This window comes from Heptranchias perlo, chromosome 3 (assembly GCF_035084215.1).
Source record: "Heptranchias perlo isolate sHepPer1 chromosome 3, sHepPer1.hap1, whole genome shotgun sequence".
Taxonomy (NCBI): Eukaryota; Metazoa; Chordata; class Chondrichthyes; order Hexanchiformes; family Hexanchidae; genus Heptranchias; species Heptranchias perlo.
Genome location: NC_090327.1, coordinates 38,554,208 through 38,573,848, shown reverse-complemented (window position 1 = coordinate 38,573,848; position 19,641 = coordinate 38,554,208). Strand labels below are relative to the sequence as shown.

The 19,641-nt window shown below is 41.8% G+C and overlaps 1 protein-coding gene across 9 annotated transcripts in view; it reads right to left on the bottom strand.

Moving 5' to 3' along the window:
* LOC137312378 (microtubule-associated protein 4-like) overlaps nt 1-19,641 on the bottom strand; it is a 365,287-nt gene that overhangs the window by 92,792 nt on the left and 252,854 nt on the right. The window lies entirely within an intron of this gene.

Here is a 19,641-nt window from a genome sequence, read left to right as displayed (position 1 = left end):
TCCGTGCTGTAACCATTCTATGATTCTATTATAAATGTAAGTAGTTAGTAGCTGGACTGTCAGGCAACTACATATTTAAAAAATGTTCCATCCAGCTCTCTTCCTTGTCAGCCTCCCTCTTCCATCTCCCAACCTCCTCTATCTAATTTTCAGTTTACCAGGGCTGGACACACAAAACCAACCTCATCTTATTTGGTGAATTTTTGCTCAAGGTGAGGGAGGTCAGTGCTGAGGAATGGAACTTTTCCATTTCAAGTACCCAGTGTCAGGATCAAGCATTCTTGGTGGATGTAGACATCTCTTCGTCAACCCAGGAAGAGCACCCCTACTGCACCTGTGTGATGTACTTCCCATTTCCCCATACTGCAAGATTAGTAGATTACAATAGTGTCAAATTAAGCAGATAGGCCACCAACTTTGAAATAGGATGTCAACCTATCACACTGGATGATCCTCATTTGTTCTTTTTCATAAAGCTGGGACCGAATACAGGCTAGTGAATACAGTAAGCTCAACAGTTCAGTCATTAACCATTTCACCTCTCATTTAAAGCTATGGATGCTTTGACCTGCCCCACCTTCCATAAATCACGTATTTTCCTCTGATCAAGACTTAGAGCCCCATCCTGGTGGGCCATCAGCTGGCACTGTTCAAGGAGCCATCTCTGCTTTTCCTCCTCTTCCCTCCCCCCTTCACAAATGAACATCCGACTTCTCTGGTGTTCCATCTAACAGCCTGGCTAAAAGCAAACTCATTCAATGAGTTGGGTCACTGGGGGATACAGTATAAGTGTCATATTCTCAGTGTCTCAATAGAGGAATCCGACGTGGGGATGGGGAGTTGATCCACACACTTACACACATCCTCTTGCTGGACATCATAGACTTGCTTGAGGTCAGCTAACAACAACAACATGCAATTATATAGTGCCTTTAACGTAGTAAAAACGTCCCAAGGCGCTTCACAGGAGCGTTATCAGACAAAATCTGTCACCCAGCCACATAAAGAGATATTAGGACAGGTGACCAAAAGCTTGGTAAAAGAGGTAGGTTTTAAGGAGTGACTTAATGGAGGAGAGCAAGGTAGAGTGGTAGAGAGGTTTAGTGGGGGTATTCCAGAGCTTAGGGCCTAGGCAACTGAAGGCACAACTGGCAATGGTGGAGCGATGAAAATCGGAGATGCGCAAGAGGCCAGAATTGGAGGAGCGCAGTGATCTTGGGGGCGGGGGAGGGGAGCGGCAGTTTTAGGGCTGGAGGAGGTTACAGAAATAGGGAGGGGCGTGGCCATGGAGGGATTTGAACACAAGGATGAGAATTTTAAAAATGAGGCGTTGCCGGACCGGGAGGCAATGTAGGTCATTCAGCACAGGCCATGGATCAAACATAGCGCCTTCTAGGTCTGTAGGACTCGTTAGTACACCATACAGTGCACATACCATTGAGGAAGCTCCGTAAACCACAATACAAATAATAATGTGGCAACGATATGCTGCAATTTTCTAGCATGTTTTAAAGAAAAGCACTGGGTCTGACACTTCTGCAGCAACTGTCACCCTCATATTGGCCTATTTAGTGAAAATTAATTCAAAACCGATAAACTCTTTGCAGTATTCAAACTGCTCAGTTTCTGTTCAGGGTCAGCATTTTACCCCTTGAGCAATTTGAGCCTCAATTTATTCAAAACTTGCCTCCTCTTTTTCACTTTGTCCTCTCGCTTCCTCCAGTTTTCTCCTTTCCTCTCTGGGACATTGATCCTTGCAGGGATAGAGCTCTGCATAGGCCAGACAACCTTACCCAAATGACCATTTTCAAGTCTGAGCAGAGACAGTGAGCATTGGCAATCTAGTCATCCTTGGGGGTTGAGGCGGGGGGGGGGGATAAAAAAAAATCACTGCTGAACCCGACCTGGTCCTCACCCAATACCCACACGTGTACTTTCCAGCAGAGGTCACTGGGCAGCAAATCGGATGCAGGAACCATAGCTGATTTATTTTCCCCAGAGAGAGATTGAGGCCAAATGTACTACTCCCAACTCCTGTTCTGGTTGAGATCATATAACTCAGCACAGATCAGGGAATCAAATTTGGGACTGTCTGATCTATATGGCTTAGAAGTGCTAGACCAGATGGTGCCTTTACGCTGTACTATCCTCATCTCTTCAGCTCCATTTCCATTCATTAGACAGAGTGCATTGACAAAATGCAAATAAGATCAAATAAACCCAATGCTTAGTACATGAACACAATCACGTGGAGTAATTCAGGAAGCAGACAGTAATCTGAAAACAGCCGCCAGCTTTAGGTAACTTCACCAGCCTTACGTAAAGCAGAAACAAGGTCAGGTGCATGTATATTGCAAGACTCACTTCTGTTTTCAGAGATTTTCTTCTCATTCCATGCCACCTGTGGCAGAGGAGAAACGCAAGAGCTGATCAGTAAATGCCCTCCAATTTTTCCTGGCTGGGAGTGGCGTCGGCCTGAATTTCACTCCGCGCTTCGCTGTAGCAGCACAGCTAGGAAGCAATTCAGCATGTGTGTGGGGAAGTGGGGTAGAGGGATTACTTACAGTGCAGTAACAATTCCCTCCTTCTCCTCCCCTACACAGGAAGCACGTCACCCCTGTACAGATCCAATGTAATAGGACAAATACCTTGCCTATTAAGTCCACGCAATCCTAAGAATCTCACTCCCTTCAACTGCAAACTTAAACCTGGTTTTAGCGCAATGCAGTGAGCTGATTCTCCAACACGGTGCCCACAGACTGATGTCGTTGTCGGCTCACAACACAATTCCTATATGGTGGACCCCCAATTTTATTCATAATTTTGGGAGGTGAAGGAAAGAAATTATAGTGAAACCTGTACAAAGGGACACCTCCAAAAAAGGGACAGTCATTCACAGTCCCAAATAATTTACTGTACATACAATGACCATTTTGAAAATAGGGACAAATGATGCAAGTCCTTTAGACGTCCCTAACTTACAGGGTTCACTGTAAATCCCATTAAGTTACATTGCAAAGACTATGTTGGCAAGTCTTCAAGATGGTTCTGAGGGAAGAAATCATTGAATTCCTGATGGTTGCCCTCCCTCTCTCCCTCAGGATACAAGCCAGAGCAAGCCTCTTGCACGCAATTTTTTTTTAATAAAACGAGCTCCTGAAGCTCCTGTAGTGGGTAAGTTGTTAGAGGGTATTCTGAGAGACAGGATCTACAGGCATTTGGAGAGGCAGGGACTGATTAGGAACAGTCAGCATGGTTTTGTGAGGGGAAAATCACGTCTCACGAATTTGATTGAGTTTTTTGAAGGGGTAACCAAGAAGATAGATGAGGGCTGTGCAGTAGACGTGGTCTACATGGACTTTAGCAAAGCCTTTGACAAGGTACCGCATGGTAGGTTGTTACATAAGGTTAAATCTCACGGGATCCAAGGTGAGGTAGCCAATTGGATACAAAATTGGACTGACGACAGAAGACAGAGGGTGGTTGTAGAGGGTTGTTTTTCAAACTGGAGGCCTGTGACCAGCGGTGTGCCTCAGGGATCGGTGCTGGGTCCGCTGTTATTTGTTATTTATATTAATGATTTGGATGAGAATTTAGGAGGCATGGTTAGTAAGTTTGCAGATGACACCAAGATTGGTGGCATTGTGGACAGTGAAGAAGGTTATCTAGGATTGCAACGGGATCTTGATAAATTGAGCCAGTGGGCCGATGAATGGCAGATGGAGTTTAATTTAGATAAATGTGAGGTGATGCATTTTGGTAGATCGAATCGGGCCAGGACCTACTCCGTTAATGGTAGGGCGTTGGGGAGAGTTATAGAACAAAGAGATCTAGGAGTACAGGTTCATAGCTCCTTGAAAGTGGAGTCACAGGTGGATAGGGTGGTGAAGAAGGCATTCAGCATGCTTGGTTTCATTGGTCAGAACATTGAATACAGGAGTTGGGATGTCTTGTTGAAGTTGTACAAGACATTAGTAAGGCCACACTTGGAATACTGTGTACAGTTCTGGTCACCCTATTATAGAAAGGATATTATTAAACTAGAAAGAGTGCAGAAAAGATTTACTAGGATGCTACCGGGACTTGATGGTTTGACTTATAGGGGGAGGTTGGATAGATTGAGACTTTTTTCCCTGGAGAGTAGGAGGTTTAGGGGTGATCTTCTAGAAGTCTATAAAATAATGAGGGGCATAGATAAGGTAGATAGTCAAAATCTTTTCCCAAAGGTAGGGGAGTCTATAACGAGGGGACATAGATTTAAGGTGAGAGGGGAGAGATACAAAAGGGTCCAGAGGGGCAATTTTTTCACTCAAAGGGTGGTGAGTGTCTGGAACGAGCTGCCAGAGGCAGTAGTAGAGGCGGGTACAATTTTGTCTTTTAAAAAGCATTTGGACAGTTACATGGGTAAGATGGGCATAGAGGGATATGAGCCAAGTGCAGGCAATTGGGACTAGCTTAGTGGTATAAACTGGGCAACACGGACATGTTGGGCCGAAGGGCCTGTTTCCATGTTGTAAACTTCTATGATTCTAAGCTGAGACTCATTTGTGACTCTGCCCCCATCCTCCAAATGTTCTCCTGACCACAAGGACTGCTTCCTGTTGAGCACTGTCTTCTGTTCTCTTTCTAAGAGATTTTTCATGTACCAGTCTACATAGTGAACATCAGCGTGAGGAAAAGGAGCACAGTGCAGCAAAGCCTGAACATGTCCACATATGCTGGATAATGGTTGTGAATAGTCATCCTGGAGAATTCTCTCTCCCAGCCCTGGGGCAAGAAAGGCCAACTGTAGTGCTGGTACTGATATCTGCCACCGCCAACTGAAGAACATCAGCACTAGTAACCTGCACCTACCCATGTTCTCAGGCAAGAGAATCAAAGCATGGCATGGAGGTACAACTTAAAAAGAGCCCCTAATGCTGAGATTCATTTCTGAGTACCCTTGAAAGTAATTGTCCTTAGGGCAGGTACTATAGACTGGTTTCAGTTTAACCTGCCCAAACGTCAACAGGTACTTCAACTGCTGGCTGGAACAGCTTTCTATCAAAGAGTTCAGGAGTTCATTCATTTTTCAATGAATGCAATGAAAAACAACAGGAAACTTTTGAGATGACAACAGGCACATTATAACCTCACAAAAGTAGGTTGGTAGAGATTTTGATGCCACCTATTAATTTAAACACAGGGACACAAACTCCCCTGATGGTGGTAGACATACCACCTTGCATGTCACGGAGCCATACAGGTTGCTTTCCAGTCTTTGCGGCATGAGCTAATCTCATATAGTTGGGGTGCTACAATCAGGTTCAGTGACCCTTGGTTAAGGAAGGGGAAAATATTTTTTTAAAATTAGCACTCATCAATGACTCATACTGGCAGTGGGTATGTGTGGAAAGGATCAGGCTTGGCTGTGATTTTTCCCACACACTCTCTTTCCCTCTTCCTTTCTCTCCCGTCACAGTTAAATGACCTGTTAACATTTAATGTCTAGGCTCACACAATGCATGGCCACTTGGGCAAGTTACTGGAGGGCTGCTTGCCTCTATGGAACTGGTCAGTGAAGATTATTTTCTCCCCATTGCATAATTAAACCGTACACCGGTGATGAGATGAATTTAACTGGGACGTCAGTGCAATTACTGGAATGTGCATTCTACAATATTATCTTCAGGTAAATGAACAGTGAACAGTTAGCTACATGAAGACAATGCTGTAACATGTACATTTTTAATGGATTTCTCTCCCGATACTCGGCGCACAATCTGCTCTAAAGCCTCTGCTGATGCAGTTCTGCAACTAGCAGCAAAACACTGTGCAAGAGTGACCAGTGGTCAAAATGGACCAGAATGTTCCAGCATGGCATTCCAATTCCTAAGTCTCATAGTACTGTGTCTTCCTCACCTATCCATCGGAATATGCATTTGTTCATTTTTTTCCCCTTGGGGTTGGCAAATCAGCTGTTGCAGCATGGGATGATAAGTTGGCTTTCCAACTGCCACTGAACTGCCTCAAGCGACTGCGCTGGCAGAAGAGGGGAGATATTTATTTCTCCTTTACTCTTACAGTGCTGCAGTGATATGGTTCTCCCACAGCTACTCCACTTCTACAGGCCCCTAGTGGAATACATTGGTGAGGACATAATCAGCTCAGCTGTGATGCATCGCTCTCATTCAAATGGACTGCCAAAATTCACTGTTTAGGTTCACACATGCCTCAATCAGTTGGTTGAGGTACAGAGGACACCTGTGGTACCCTCCCCAGCAAGAGTCAATACCTTCAGGGAAGAAGACAGAGAAGAGGGAATAAGAAACTTGTTGGCAAATGTCTTCACTAAACAGCACACGTTACACGTTACCTGTAAAACGTTCTTGATTGTGCACAGGGGAGTTCATGCTATCTGATGTTCGGTTCACAGAGAAGGCTGGTAGAGAAGGGTAATGGCTCAACCATTTCTGACAGATGGATCGGGAATGACACCAGCCTAATGCCCTGCTTTAAACAAAGAGTGCAAACCAGGAGGCGGTGCCAGCATATGATCAAGCCTGACCTGCTGTCCTTGAGACTGTTACTGGCAGACTAAGATTCAGCCTGAGGTTCAGTTTGATGCAGTTGATTTCCACTTCAATTGGTTGACAGGCCACATTATACGTTGCTGCAATGCTGGGAGAGAGACAAGGCCAGGCAGCTGAACATCTGTGAAAGGGTAAAATTCAGAATGCACTATACTCTTGTTAATATATTATTTGGGAGTACTGAATAGTTCATGAGATATGTGGTCATAAAGGGTTACAAAACGACGTGTCCACAAGAGGGGAGGGGGGGGGGGGAAGTGAGGAAGAGGAGAGACAGATTTTACTGAATTTTGCTTGGGTCCGGGGCAACGTTAGGACTGTACAACCCATGCAATTGAAGGGGCTCCAGGTGGATCTAGTGAAAGGATAACTACGCAACGGTAACAGTTGATCTCTGATCATTTTGTCAACTTTTTATGTTACTTATTGTGTTTTCATGATCATACATGTGCATATTTGATACCAGATTAAGTAGATAGTATTTCGTATCATTGTCTAATAAAATGTATGGGCCCCTGCAAGGCAAACACTGCTCCTGCTGGGTCACTCCACTGATAGTTCACTGTGCAGTGTACTCATGAGCCACATGAACTAGGGCAGTCCCAGGTTTGATCCTGGAGCTCTGCTGAGTTAGCTGACAGCAACAATTGGGACACAACAATTGGCCTCAGTGCTACTGAGCTAGTGAGAAGTGAGTAAAACCAGCCTGGGTTTGTGCTTGCAATTGTTAGCCGATTCCTGCTGAAAAGTGTACTTGTGTGCACAGGATCAGGCTTTAACATCCCAGAGGAACAGTCTGCTGAAACCCACCGTCTAAGTGCCCAGATGAAGAGCAAGGATGAAATACCAAGAATTTGTGCTGTAACACGAGTCGCCGCCTGTAGGAGAGAACCAGGTTTGGGGCAGGGTGGGGGCGGGGAGAAAGAACACTTCCAAGGGCAGTTAAGAGTCAACCACATTGGTGTGGGACTGGACACTTATAAACCAGACTGGTGAAGGATGGCAGGTTTCTTTCCCTAAGTGAACCAATGGCGATTCAAGCTTCATGGTCACTTTTTTTTATTTCCAGATTTTCTTTTAAAAAACAGAATTCAAATTCTCAAACCTCCATGGTGGGATTTGAACTCATGTTCTCTGGATTATTACTCCAGACCTCTGGATTACTAGTCCAGTAATATAACCATTATACTACCGTACCCCCTTGGCTACAGAACCCCCTCCTCCTTGCTGACCATGTGTAGTGATGTGAATGAAGCTGTTTTAATAAAATCCTTTCCAGTGTGAGTGGATGTGTAATGGGAATATGGTATCAACACAGGCAAGGTTCTTGTCATTCCTCCAGTTTAAGCATTGTGTGATGCTGTCATTTAGGGATTTCTGCAACCCAATGGAGTGTTAATTTATTGATGATTGGCACAGATATGAGAAAACTCTCAAATAAGAAATGATGTGCCTATGAATGGAAACAGTAAAACCAGGACACTGTTTAAAGAAGCACCACAGTCATTCATGTTGGCACAGGGTGCTAAGAATAGACCCACAACATCCAAGTGCACCTCAGACTGCACAATCCAAATTCAGCCCATGAAGTCATAGCTCTGGACAAATTATCAAGTCCAAGCTTTTGGGAGAGCTTGAGACTTTCAAGTGAAAACTTTAATTAAAAGGCACGAAAGACAATTCAACTGATAAATTGAAAGTTAAGAAATATGTAATTTTTGAATCTTTCATTTTGTTTAGACCCTTTACAGTGAACTTTCAAAATTTTAGTTACTGAGGATAAAATGGCGTTTGAAAAAATTTGAGAAAGTACCGACAAAATTGTGGGAACCCAGTGACCAGACTGCGTAATTACAGGGTCACTATAAAATAGCAACTATTGTATGCCACCTTTAACATTGAAAATACCCATCACAGTAACTAGAGGAACAGGTACTTATAGTGAGTTTTGAGTACAACACATGTCCCATGTACCGCATTATATATACAATATGCAATGGATACCTGGTACAGTGTTACAGATTGGAATCTGATCTAGAAGTTCTGATGGTCTATATACCATATAGATTAATGGATACCAGAAGTGAATTACAGTATTAGAATCTGATCAAGAAGTTCAGATGGTTTGTGTGAGTTACAGGTTGGAATCTGATTGAGAGGTTCAGCAGATGTAAATTATTTTTTATACATATATAGAAAAAGAAAGACAAAATATAAATAAAGAGCAGGATTTTGAAATACTAGATGTTTACACCATTTCCTCTCAGGCAATGAAATCCAATCACCTGTATTGGGCTTTAATATTGTACATTCAATTAAGGAGAAAACCAGGATGGAAGGCAGATACAAATTCACAAACTTTCCTGACATTACAACAGTGACTACACTTCAAAAGTGCTTCATTGGCTGTAAAGTGCTTTGGGACATCCTGAAGGTGTGAAAGGCACTATATAAATGCAAGTTCCTTCTCCTCCTTACTTTACTGCTAAGCTACAGTACAAGGTTCAGTCTAATTACCAGACAATTTTTCCTGACATTTCAGCACAAAAGTAGACCAAACTGATTGGGGAATTAACATTACCAAAATATGCGATATAACACAAGGAAAGCCACCAAAGGCTTAAAAAAAATTGCCACAACTACCCTAAAAGTAAGTTTGTTTCAATAATCCACTTTACTGCTTCCTTGCATTTCAGAGTTCAATTTTTTATTTTAGCAATATTTAAATAAAAAACATATCAAGTTTGTTTAAATTCAAAACTTAAAATCTATCAGTATGCAATTCATTCTGGAAAATTCCTAAGTTATAGATACAGACAGAAGGTTGAAGGAGATCTGTGAGCTGACTTGCATACACAGTGACCCATTTGGTATTCGAACAGTAAACAGAGCCACTTAATATTCAGAACATTGGGGATGGTACGAAGCGTAGTGAATCATGGCACGAAGCGTAGTGAATCATGGCGGGAGGAAAAAAAAAATCTGCTGTCACTGGACTTCACAGAAAAACAAACAGAGACAAAATAAACTGGTGATCTAACTCACCGAGAGATTAGAGGCGTTGGTGAGGGAACCTCCTCCCTATACGTCAAATGCTTTCAATCCGCGATCCACACGGACATCAGATTCTACCTTTCTGTATACCACACATCGCATGCAGTGTCGCGATAATTATGAATTCTATATTCTCTCAATTTTTATGTATTTGATAACAGTAGAATTTTATATTACAACATTTTCTGCAGTGGCACCACTGCTTTCCTTTGGGAAGTTGATGCTGCCTTTTGGACGTTAGTGCCCGGGAAATCATATATTTCTGAGGACGAACCCCCAGGAGAGTGTGGAAATGTGTGGCCAGGGGGTTGGGGGTGGGGTTTCCAGACTAGCATGATAGTGTGCGTAAGGGAGGGGAGGGGAAAGTCTCAAGAAGAGCTTGCAAAGGGAAAGGGGGTCTGCAGGAAGAGTGTGGCACTAGTGCAAGAGGGTGTCCCTGGGAGAACATGGTAGTAAGCATAAAGGGCTGGGTTCTGAAAAACTTGATTGGGATTAAAGGGACAGTGGCAGTGTGGATATAAAATTAGCTACAAGACAGAAAGCAGAGAGTAGTGAACGGTTGTTTATGAGACTGGAGGGAAGTATGCAGTGGTGTCCCCCAGGGGTCAGTATTAGGGCCACAACTCTTTTTGATATATATTGATGATCTGGACTTGGGTATACAAGGCAAAATTTCAAAGTTTGCAGATGACATAAAACTTGGAAATGTCGTTAACAATGAGGAGGACAGTAGCAGACTTCAGGAGGACACAGACAGACTCGTGAAATGGGAAGACACATGGCAGATGAAATTTTAATGCAGAGATGAGTGAGGTGATGCATTTTTGAAGGAAGAATGAGGAGAGGCAATATAAACTAAATGGTGTAATTTTAAAGGTTGCAGGAACAGAGACACCTGGGCTCACATTCACAAATCGTTGAAGGTGGCAGGACAAGTCAACAAGGCTGTTTAAAAAAACATATGGGATTCTGGGCTTTATAAATAGAGGCATAGAATCATAGAATGGTTACAGCACAGAAGGAGGCCATTTGGCCCAATCGAGCCTGTTCCGATCTTTGTAAGAGCAATCCAGTTAGCCCCATTTCCCCATAGCCCTGCAAAATGTTTTCCCTTCAAGTATTTATCCAATTCTTTTTTGAAAGCCACATTGAATCTGCTTGCACCACCCTTTCAGGCAGCGCATTCCAGATCATAGCTACTCGCTGCGCAGAAACATTTTTCCTCATGTTGCCTTTGGTTCATTTGCCAATCACCTTAAATCTATGTCCTCTGGTTCTCGACCCTTCCGCCAATACGAGCAGTTTCTCTTTATTTACTTTATCTAAACCCTTCATGATTAGAGTACAATAGCAAGGAAGTTATGCTAAACGTTTATAAATCACCGGTTAGGCCTCATATAGAGTATTGTGTTCAATTCTGGGCACCACACTATAGGAAGGATGTCAAGACTTTGGAGAGAGCTCAGAGAAGATTTACTAGAATGGTACCAGGGATGAGGGACTTCAGTTATGTGCAGACTAGAGAATTATACAGCATAGAAAGAGGCCATTCGGCCCATCATGTCTGTGTCGGCTCTTTGAAAGAGCTATAAAATTAGTCCCACTCCCCTGCTCTTTCCCCGTAGCCCTGTAAATTTTTCCTTTTTAAGTATATATCCGTTTCCTTTTTGAAAGTTACTACTGAATCTGAGAATCCCTACGTGGTCAGTTTTCGGTAAAATATTAAAATGCCTACGTGGCAAAGAAGCAGAATGCAAAATGGTTAGAAAGGGTTAATTAGTTAGTAACTGAGATTGATACAAGTGGCCTGGCCCTCCTGCTGGGCCATATGTTTGCTTAGTCAGCAGGCCTGCATTGTCTTATCAATGATAGGTCTTTGATGTGAGTCAAGGACTGGTCTGAATGTCTCCATGTTTATGGCAGATCAATATAGGTATCGAGCTTAGCCAAAGTTGAAAGACATTCCAGGTTGGGAGATAAGGAACAGAAGGAACAGGGAAGAACATTCTAAGTTGGAAAGTGAGGAAGTTATTCCCTTTGATGTCTAACAGCAACATGGTCAGCACATGATGATTTATGATTGGCCGGAAATAATGTAACCTCGCATGGCAACCTATGCCCGGCTTATGATTGGTGTTGACCCTCGTTAAGTATGTTCCAACCCTATTGATTTGTATAAAAACGTGTGGATTTCTGTATGCTTTTGTTCTTGCTCTGCCAGCATAGAGGGACTCTATCAGGAGTCCAAATCAATGCTGCAGACTAAGAACCCTGCTATTAAAGATGTGTTGAACTTTAAAATGTATTCGACTTCAGTTATTACTGAACCAGACTGAGGGGAAAGAATCCGGATCGTCATTTGGTGGCAGCGGTGGGATCTTAACGGTCGTTCACCGAGAGTTCGCGGAGTAAGAGGCGGATTGTCTCAGACACGGAGGAAGGAAATGGCGCCCCGATGTAAGTAGTCTTAATTTACTACGTCGGTTTTCCTCCAATCCGTCAGTCTGACGACGAATCGTCCAATCGCTAACACTCGCGTGGTGTCCTTACAAGATTCAGGTCAGTCTGGCGAATACACAGAAATAGCAGGAAGAGGTCAGTGGTCGAATATCACTGAGGGAATAACTTGTAAGCGGTAGGTCAGTGGTTAATATCACTGAGGGTAGTCAGGGTTTAAGTTCCTGGTGATTGGATATAAACAGGAACTATTGATAAAACTTAGATGCCGCCAAAAAGGCTCAGGAATTAATTTGGAAAAATAACAGAGGTACCACAGCCAAAGAACTAATTGCTTTATGGAGACAGTACTGTAGAAAAAATGGATAGAATTAAGTGACTAGACAAATGTTTAAAAGACAGAGACCCGAAAAAGAAAGGTTTTGTTGTTTCAGTGTACTGTCCCTTTAAAAAGCCTGTCTTTGATCAGTGTTTTTTTTTGTCGGTGTTGTGGGCTACGCCCCCTTCTTACTGTGTCTTGTGTGTTTTCTTCCTTTGTGTAATGTATCTGTCTTGTCGTGTGTTTAATTCTGATACTGCCGAATTAAAATTGGAGTTATTGAGGTTAAGTGACCTATTAAATTCTGGTTCTTATAAAGTGTGGGCATGTTAAATTCCAGACATGGGATCTTCAAAAAATTGGCATTTTGAATGTTTATTTTGTGATTGGCTGTGGTTTAAAAAGAGGTTAAAAATTAACGGGATAGATTAAAAAACTATCAGGATCATTGTGATAGGAAAAGTCGGAAAGCTGGAACAGCTCGCAGCGTTGATTATAATCACACCCACTAAAAGTATGTGAAAAAATAGTGTGCAAAAATATAGTATAAAGCCATCCACAAATGTGAGAAGTAAAAAATCAGTCAAACCTGTGTGAAGTGAAATTTTGAAGGTGGGAACTTAATCTCAAAAGGGAGAAGGCTCAAGTTACTCCTACCACAAGAGCAAGTTAATATTAACCCCTTCCATCCCAAGAAGCCAGACTGTCATGCCAAGACCAGTTCAAACAGATAGAAATGACCCAGTCGGTTGAGAACTGTCTGAGGCTTGCCCAGAACACAGGTGAACATGAGGTAATAATTGGTATAGGTTATATTAGTAAAATTGTCCCAATCACTCGGAAATGCCAAAGGCTACAATTGACTGAGATATAAGTTTTCACGCTACTGTGAAAAATTGATAAGAAAGGAATGTAAAACAAATCATATGAAAAGGAAGCATAGGTTAGACAATTGGAAGTCCATTACTTGAGCTATGTACTGACACAGGGTACTAAACGCCTATCAGTTTTACCCTGCCACAGTATGATAAGGAAGTTTTGACAAGTTCTGGGGCTATTCAATTTTATTTGAAATTAATAGTAGAATACAAGATCTGACCAAAGAGGGGAGACCTTCCCTGACACATTATATAACTCGCATTGAGAATGCTAAGAAAACTCAACAATTAGATCAACACCTCCTAACTCAAGTGTTAAAACAAAGAGCGACATGGAATGGAGGTGGACATCGTAAAAAGAGATAGGCAAATATGGAGACGTAAAGATCTGTGATAAGTGATATAGCAACTGCCTTTGCCTTAGTTGTTAACACCATTGATTTGACAACATTAGATCAAAAGGTCAGAGATTTAGGGTCTCGCATTAAAGATATATTAAAAGATAAATGAAAATACAGATAAGGAATTGTCTGAGGATCAAATGCTGACCATATATTTGCAAAGGATAGCTACAGTGCTAGAAACACATGCCCAAACCATTAATAAATTAATAAAAGAGGAATATAACGTATCTTAGCAGGCGGCTACTAATGATATCTGCTTAATGTGGTTACATCTTGAAAACACAGAGATTAGGACTTGGAGTTAGAAATTCCAGTCTGCAGCCCTGCGTACATCTGTATGTGGGAGAGACAGTGTTTATTTCAGACAGGCTGCGTGCTTCAGAGAGAGTGGAACTAGGCAAATTCTCTCTCCTGTTTTGTTTTCTGAATTTGTTTTGGGTATAGGGATTATTCCTTTGGATAAATAAATAATAAATGAAGATTTGACAAATTAATCACTTGGGCTCTCAAGAAGAGCCGCAATGGATTTTCTGTGTTTCTTTTAAAACAGGTGACCCTGGTTTTTTTTGGGACCACGTAAGTGTTGATGGTGCAGGATTACCAAGAGTAGTTACAAAGTTACGGTGCAACCTTTGCTGGAGAAATTTGGTGCAGGAAACGATCCAGTGGTGTTAAAGATTTAAGACCTTAGCTGCAGACATCAGCGGATACCAAATGTCACAGTGAGGTGATATCAACCTGATTCTCTTCTTTTGAAAACATTTTGATTTGTTTTGTTTTAGCCTATTTGTTGTCTTCCGAGACAGAGTGCTCGAGGTGGGGAGATATGGGAATTTCTCTAAAGTCATTGAATTGGGCATGATAAAAAAATCAATCTGGCATAAATATACAATCTAGTGGAAGTCAGGAAAGTGTAGTTGAGAATAGTAAATTGATAGCTTTCTCGTGGAGATATTTGTGTCCTTGCCTATAATGAATAATGAGAAAACTACACTCAATAGCCTGGCCACTACCCTGACATCGGGACCATGCAGGGGGAGATAAGCACTCTAGACACCCCTGATCTTTTTGATAAGATAACCTGAAAACCTAAGAATGGCTACAGTGGACATAAAAGATACAAATGTATGTTGCCATCATCTGAAACGGAGATCAGGATGAAGAACATGATTACAAAGGCCTGTGGCCTGGTGAGCTATTGCAACCACTCTTTAAACAAACCAGTTGCTTTTACAGGACTGAATCCTACAGGACATATGATGTGTGCCATGGAAAATGTTCGGAAATACCATGAGGAAGAAGAGACTGGCCAGCAGAAAGTTAATATCCAAGAACACTAAGCTCATTCCTATGAGATGCTGCTAGTATGCGGAGATACATGAAGAAGATACATTGAAGAATGAGTCTCAGACAGGCTCAGTTACTTGACAACAGCACAACAGGAAAATGGTTAATGTGGTCCAGGCGAGTGAGAAATCCTTTTAAACAAGGCACTGACACATGGTCCATAGAGAAACCAACTAATTAATGAAACAGTCAGGAAACACTGGTATCAATCAAAAGGACTGAAATTAAAGTAAAGAGGGACACAGTAATTTGGATTTCCAAAATTCCGGGTTAGGTTCCCATCAGTTAACAATAAAATTGGGAGAAACAATATTTAGAAGATATCCGTACGATGGATACAAAATTACAAGATTATGAGTGGCCCAGATAAAGTAGACAGGAAGTACCTGTTTCCCCTAGCAGAGGGTTCAAGAACTAGAGGACGTAGATTTAAGCTGATTGGCTGGAACAAAATTAAAGGGATGTGTTACTAGACATGCTGTCACTGTGTGTCCACATAGTGTTGGACACAGCCTAGAAGCACAGTGTGGGTTTAATAATACTGGTACCAATCAGGATATTAACTGTACCATGGAGGCCCTAGAGGCGGATCGAAAACCCACTTAAGTGGTATATGCCGGAGAGGGCATATTGTGTTACAACTAATTTGAAAACGTTTAAATATGCCAATCTAACTTGTGATATTTTAAGTCCAGAATTCTACTCCATTTCTGAAGTCCTGGTTCGGATTGGACCCGAGGAACTGGTAGAGATACACCGGCATAACCTCACCACCGTACAAGTTTCTGAGAATGTCAGAAAGGACTTAAAAGCATATCAGGACACATTTGGGTATCTGACACCCCTGTTGCCTAAATACTTGGAAGCATTGCGAATGGAGATACGCCTCTCCCAGAAGGTTTATTATAACCTACAACAGGACAATAACAACATTAAGCATGACATTGACCAAATTAAAGTCACCACCTGGTGAAATGACCTCTGGAATTTGGGACTGAATATACAGATCCATCCTTGGATTAGATTAATTTCATATGTATTAGTCGTAGTGCAGTTTGTTGTAATGTGCTTCTTGATTTTCATTGCATGTAATAAATGTAAGCAGAGGATGAAGGGTTTGGCAAAGGTAGTAAAACAGAGCCTGGGTGAGAATGTCCCCATTGTCTCTGTGGTTTCAACTAAGAAGACATCTTAATGGTACCGGGAGTAGCACCCGCTGGGGTAAGGTGCATGTAAAAGGGAAGACAATTATAGTTTGATAGGATTATCAGATGCTCTGCCTCTCTTCCACCCGGACTGGTGGCCAACACGAAGGGAACCTGGTTAAGATGAGGTACAGCATCTAACGGGATATTGTAGGGAGAATTTGGATTAAGGGATATAATGGGGAGGGCACCAATTCACAGGTGTAAAATGGTCTGAAAGGTACCATTCAGTCTAGTTAGGCTGGAAACAAAATATAAAGCACCATGGGATATTTGACTATGTTAGCCTTTTCAAACTAACATGAATAGGTTTAGCTGACCAAGGACATTCGCAGCCTACTTGAGAGATGTTTAGAAGGAGTCTGTTCCTGAGAACAGATAAGAGTACAAAGGCGTATTGATGAAACATGTCTGTGTTCTATTGGGACTTCTCTAGTTCAAGGGCTAGTCATATTCATTGTTATAATTCTTATAGTTTATTGCTTACTTAAATGTTGCTGCACTGCAGAACCTACAGAACCAGTGAGCACCGTAATAATTGGTTATCATAAAATGATAAAAGGGGGAATGAGAATCCCTACGTGGTCAGTTTTCGGTAAAATATTAAAATGCCTACGTGGCAAAGAAGCAGAATGCAAAATGGTTAGAAAGGGTTAATTAGTTAGTAACTGAGATTGATACAAGTGGCCTGGCCCTCCTGCTGGGCCATATGTTTGCTTAGTCAGCAGGCCTGCATTGTCTTATCAATGATAGGTCTTTGATGTGAGTCAAGGACTGGTCTGAATGTCTCCATGTTTATGGCAGATCAATATAGGTATCGAGCTTAGCCAAAGTTGAAAGACATTCCAGGTTGGGAGATAAGGAACAGAAGGAACAGGGAAGAACATTCTAAGTTGGAAAGTGAGGAAGTTATTCCCTTTGATGTCTAACAGCAACATGGTCAGCACATGATGATTTATGATTGGCCGGAAATAATGTAACCTCGCATGGCAACCTATGCCCGGCTTATGATTGGTGTTGACCCTCGTTAAGTATGTTCCAACCCTATTGATTTGTATAAAAACGTGTGGATTTCTGTATGCTTTTGTTCTTGCTCTGCCAGCATAGAGGGACTCTATCAGGAGTCCAAATCAATGCTGCAGACTAAGAACCCTGCTATTAAAGATGTGTTGAACTTTAAAATGTATTCGACTTCAGTTATTACTGAACCAGACTGAGGGGAAAGAATCCGGATCGTCAAATCTGCTTCCACCACCCTTTCAGGCAATGAATTCCAGATCATTACAAGTCGCTGAATAAAAAAAATTCTCCTCATCTCCAGCCTTGCTTTTTTGTCGATTATCTTAAATCTGTGTCCTCTGATTACTGACCCTCCTGCTAGTGGAAACAGTTTCTCCTTATCTACTTGATCAAAACCCCTCATAATTTTGAACATCTCTATTAAATTTCCCCTTAACCGTCTCTGCTGTAAGGAGAACAATACCAGCTTCTCTAGTCTCTCCACATAACTGATTCTCTCATCCCTGGTACCATGCTGGTAAATCCCTTCTGCATCCTCTCCAAGGCCTTGACATCCTTTCTGAAATTGTTCTCCTTAGAGCAGAGAAGGTTAAGGGAGATTTAATAGAGGTATTCAACATTATGAAGGGTTTTGATAGAGTAGATAGGGAGAAACTATTTCCACTGGTAGGAGGGTCGGTAACCAGAGGATATGGATTAAAGATAATTGGCAAAAGAACCAGGGGGAGATGAGAAGAATTTTTTTTATGCAGCGAGTTGTTATGATCTGGACTGCACAGCCTGAAATGATGGTGGAACCAGGTTCAATAGCAACTTTCAAAAGGGAAATGGATATATACTTGAAAGGAAGAATTTGCAGGACTACGGAGAAAAAGCAGGGGAATGGGGCTAATTGGACAGCTTTTTCAAAGAGCCTGCACAGGAACGATGGGCCGAATAGCTTCCTTCTGTGCTGTATGATTCTATAATTCTATAAGCGCAAGGGGCATCTCCTGGAGTGTCAATATTCGCAGGGGGTCCCACGTACACACAAGTTTAAACCCAATGCTGCACCATTCCACTAAGCCCATTCCTTTCTACACAAGGAGCCCCAATAACTAGGATGAACAGTTCAAGAGGAAATAAAAGTTAAATTACCAAAATAATAATCAATTACACTTTGCCTTCAGGTCACATTCTTGTATTTCACAGTGTTTATCCTAAACCATAACCCTTTTTAAGGCTTTTAGCAGTTAAACCAGATTTAATGCTTCATGATCATTTCAAGAGTAGGCCTCAGCCCTTTTGCAATGGATTTTAAAATAATTACGTAAGAAAAACTCAAGGCTGAGAAAAAAACATTCAGCCCATCAAGGTCATCCCTCTAGTATTCTTGAGGAACTGTGAAGTACATAATTTTAATCTCTTCAAGTGCAGAGCCATTAAAGGAAATATATAGGGGAAATGGAAAATATCCAGCCATGGACACCTCACCCATGTGAGATCTAGTAAACCTTCACTCTATGTTATGAAAATGGCTATAACATGAAAGATGCCCCACGGCATGGATCACTGCTCTGGTTGCTCAGCTTTATGTCTGGCAAGAGATCAGCACTCCATGGGTGATTTGGAATTTGCATCGTCCAGATACAACATCTTATCTTGAAGGTCAACTAAGAGGTGAACCTGACTGATTCATCCAAACATCCTGCTACTTACCAGACCTAAGAAACATTGCTTAAAAAAGGCATTAACTCTTTGCAGACTAATTAACTCTTGATGAATTGAATCTATTTTTATTGGTTTTTTTAAACTATTAGGCTGTTGCAATATCTTGCTGTGTCCCAAGGCTTCTATGTAAGATTCAAACTATAAATAAATCTGTCTAGTTGCTTTAGCCTGTACAAATTGATCTGGTTATTTTTCACTTATCAAAAGTGATGGATAAATGTAATAAGCACCTCATGTATTCACCAGAAATCAACAATGAATCAGAGGCTGAAAGCACGGGAGGCTGCCATTCAGCCCATCATGCCTGTGCCAGTTGTATGCTAGAGCAAGCCCAAACTAATCCCATTGCCCTGCTCCTTCCCCATAGTCCTATATCTTCCTCTGATTCAAATATTTATCCAAATTTACCTTAAAAATACAATGGTCTCTGCCTCAAACGCTCCCTGTGGCAAAGCACTCTATGCTCCAAGAATCTGAAATTTCTCTTAACTCCTCCCGTCACTCTGACAATTTTGAATTGATGATCCCTTATTACTGACTTTTCAGTGAGTCATACCACAATTAGGGGGTTATTGTTGAAACAGATTTTGGTTCATAGGAGATTGTCTGCTTATGGGAAACGTCTTTGTGTGGTGAACATGAAATAAGTGTTAGGGAAGAGCCCAAACAGTAATA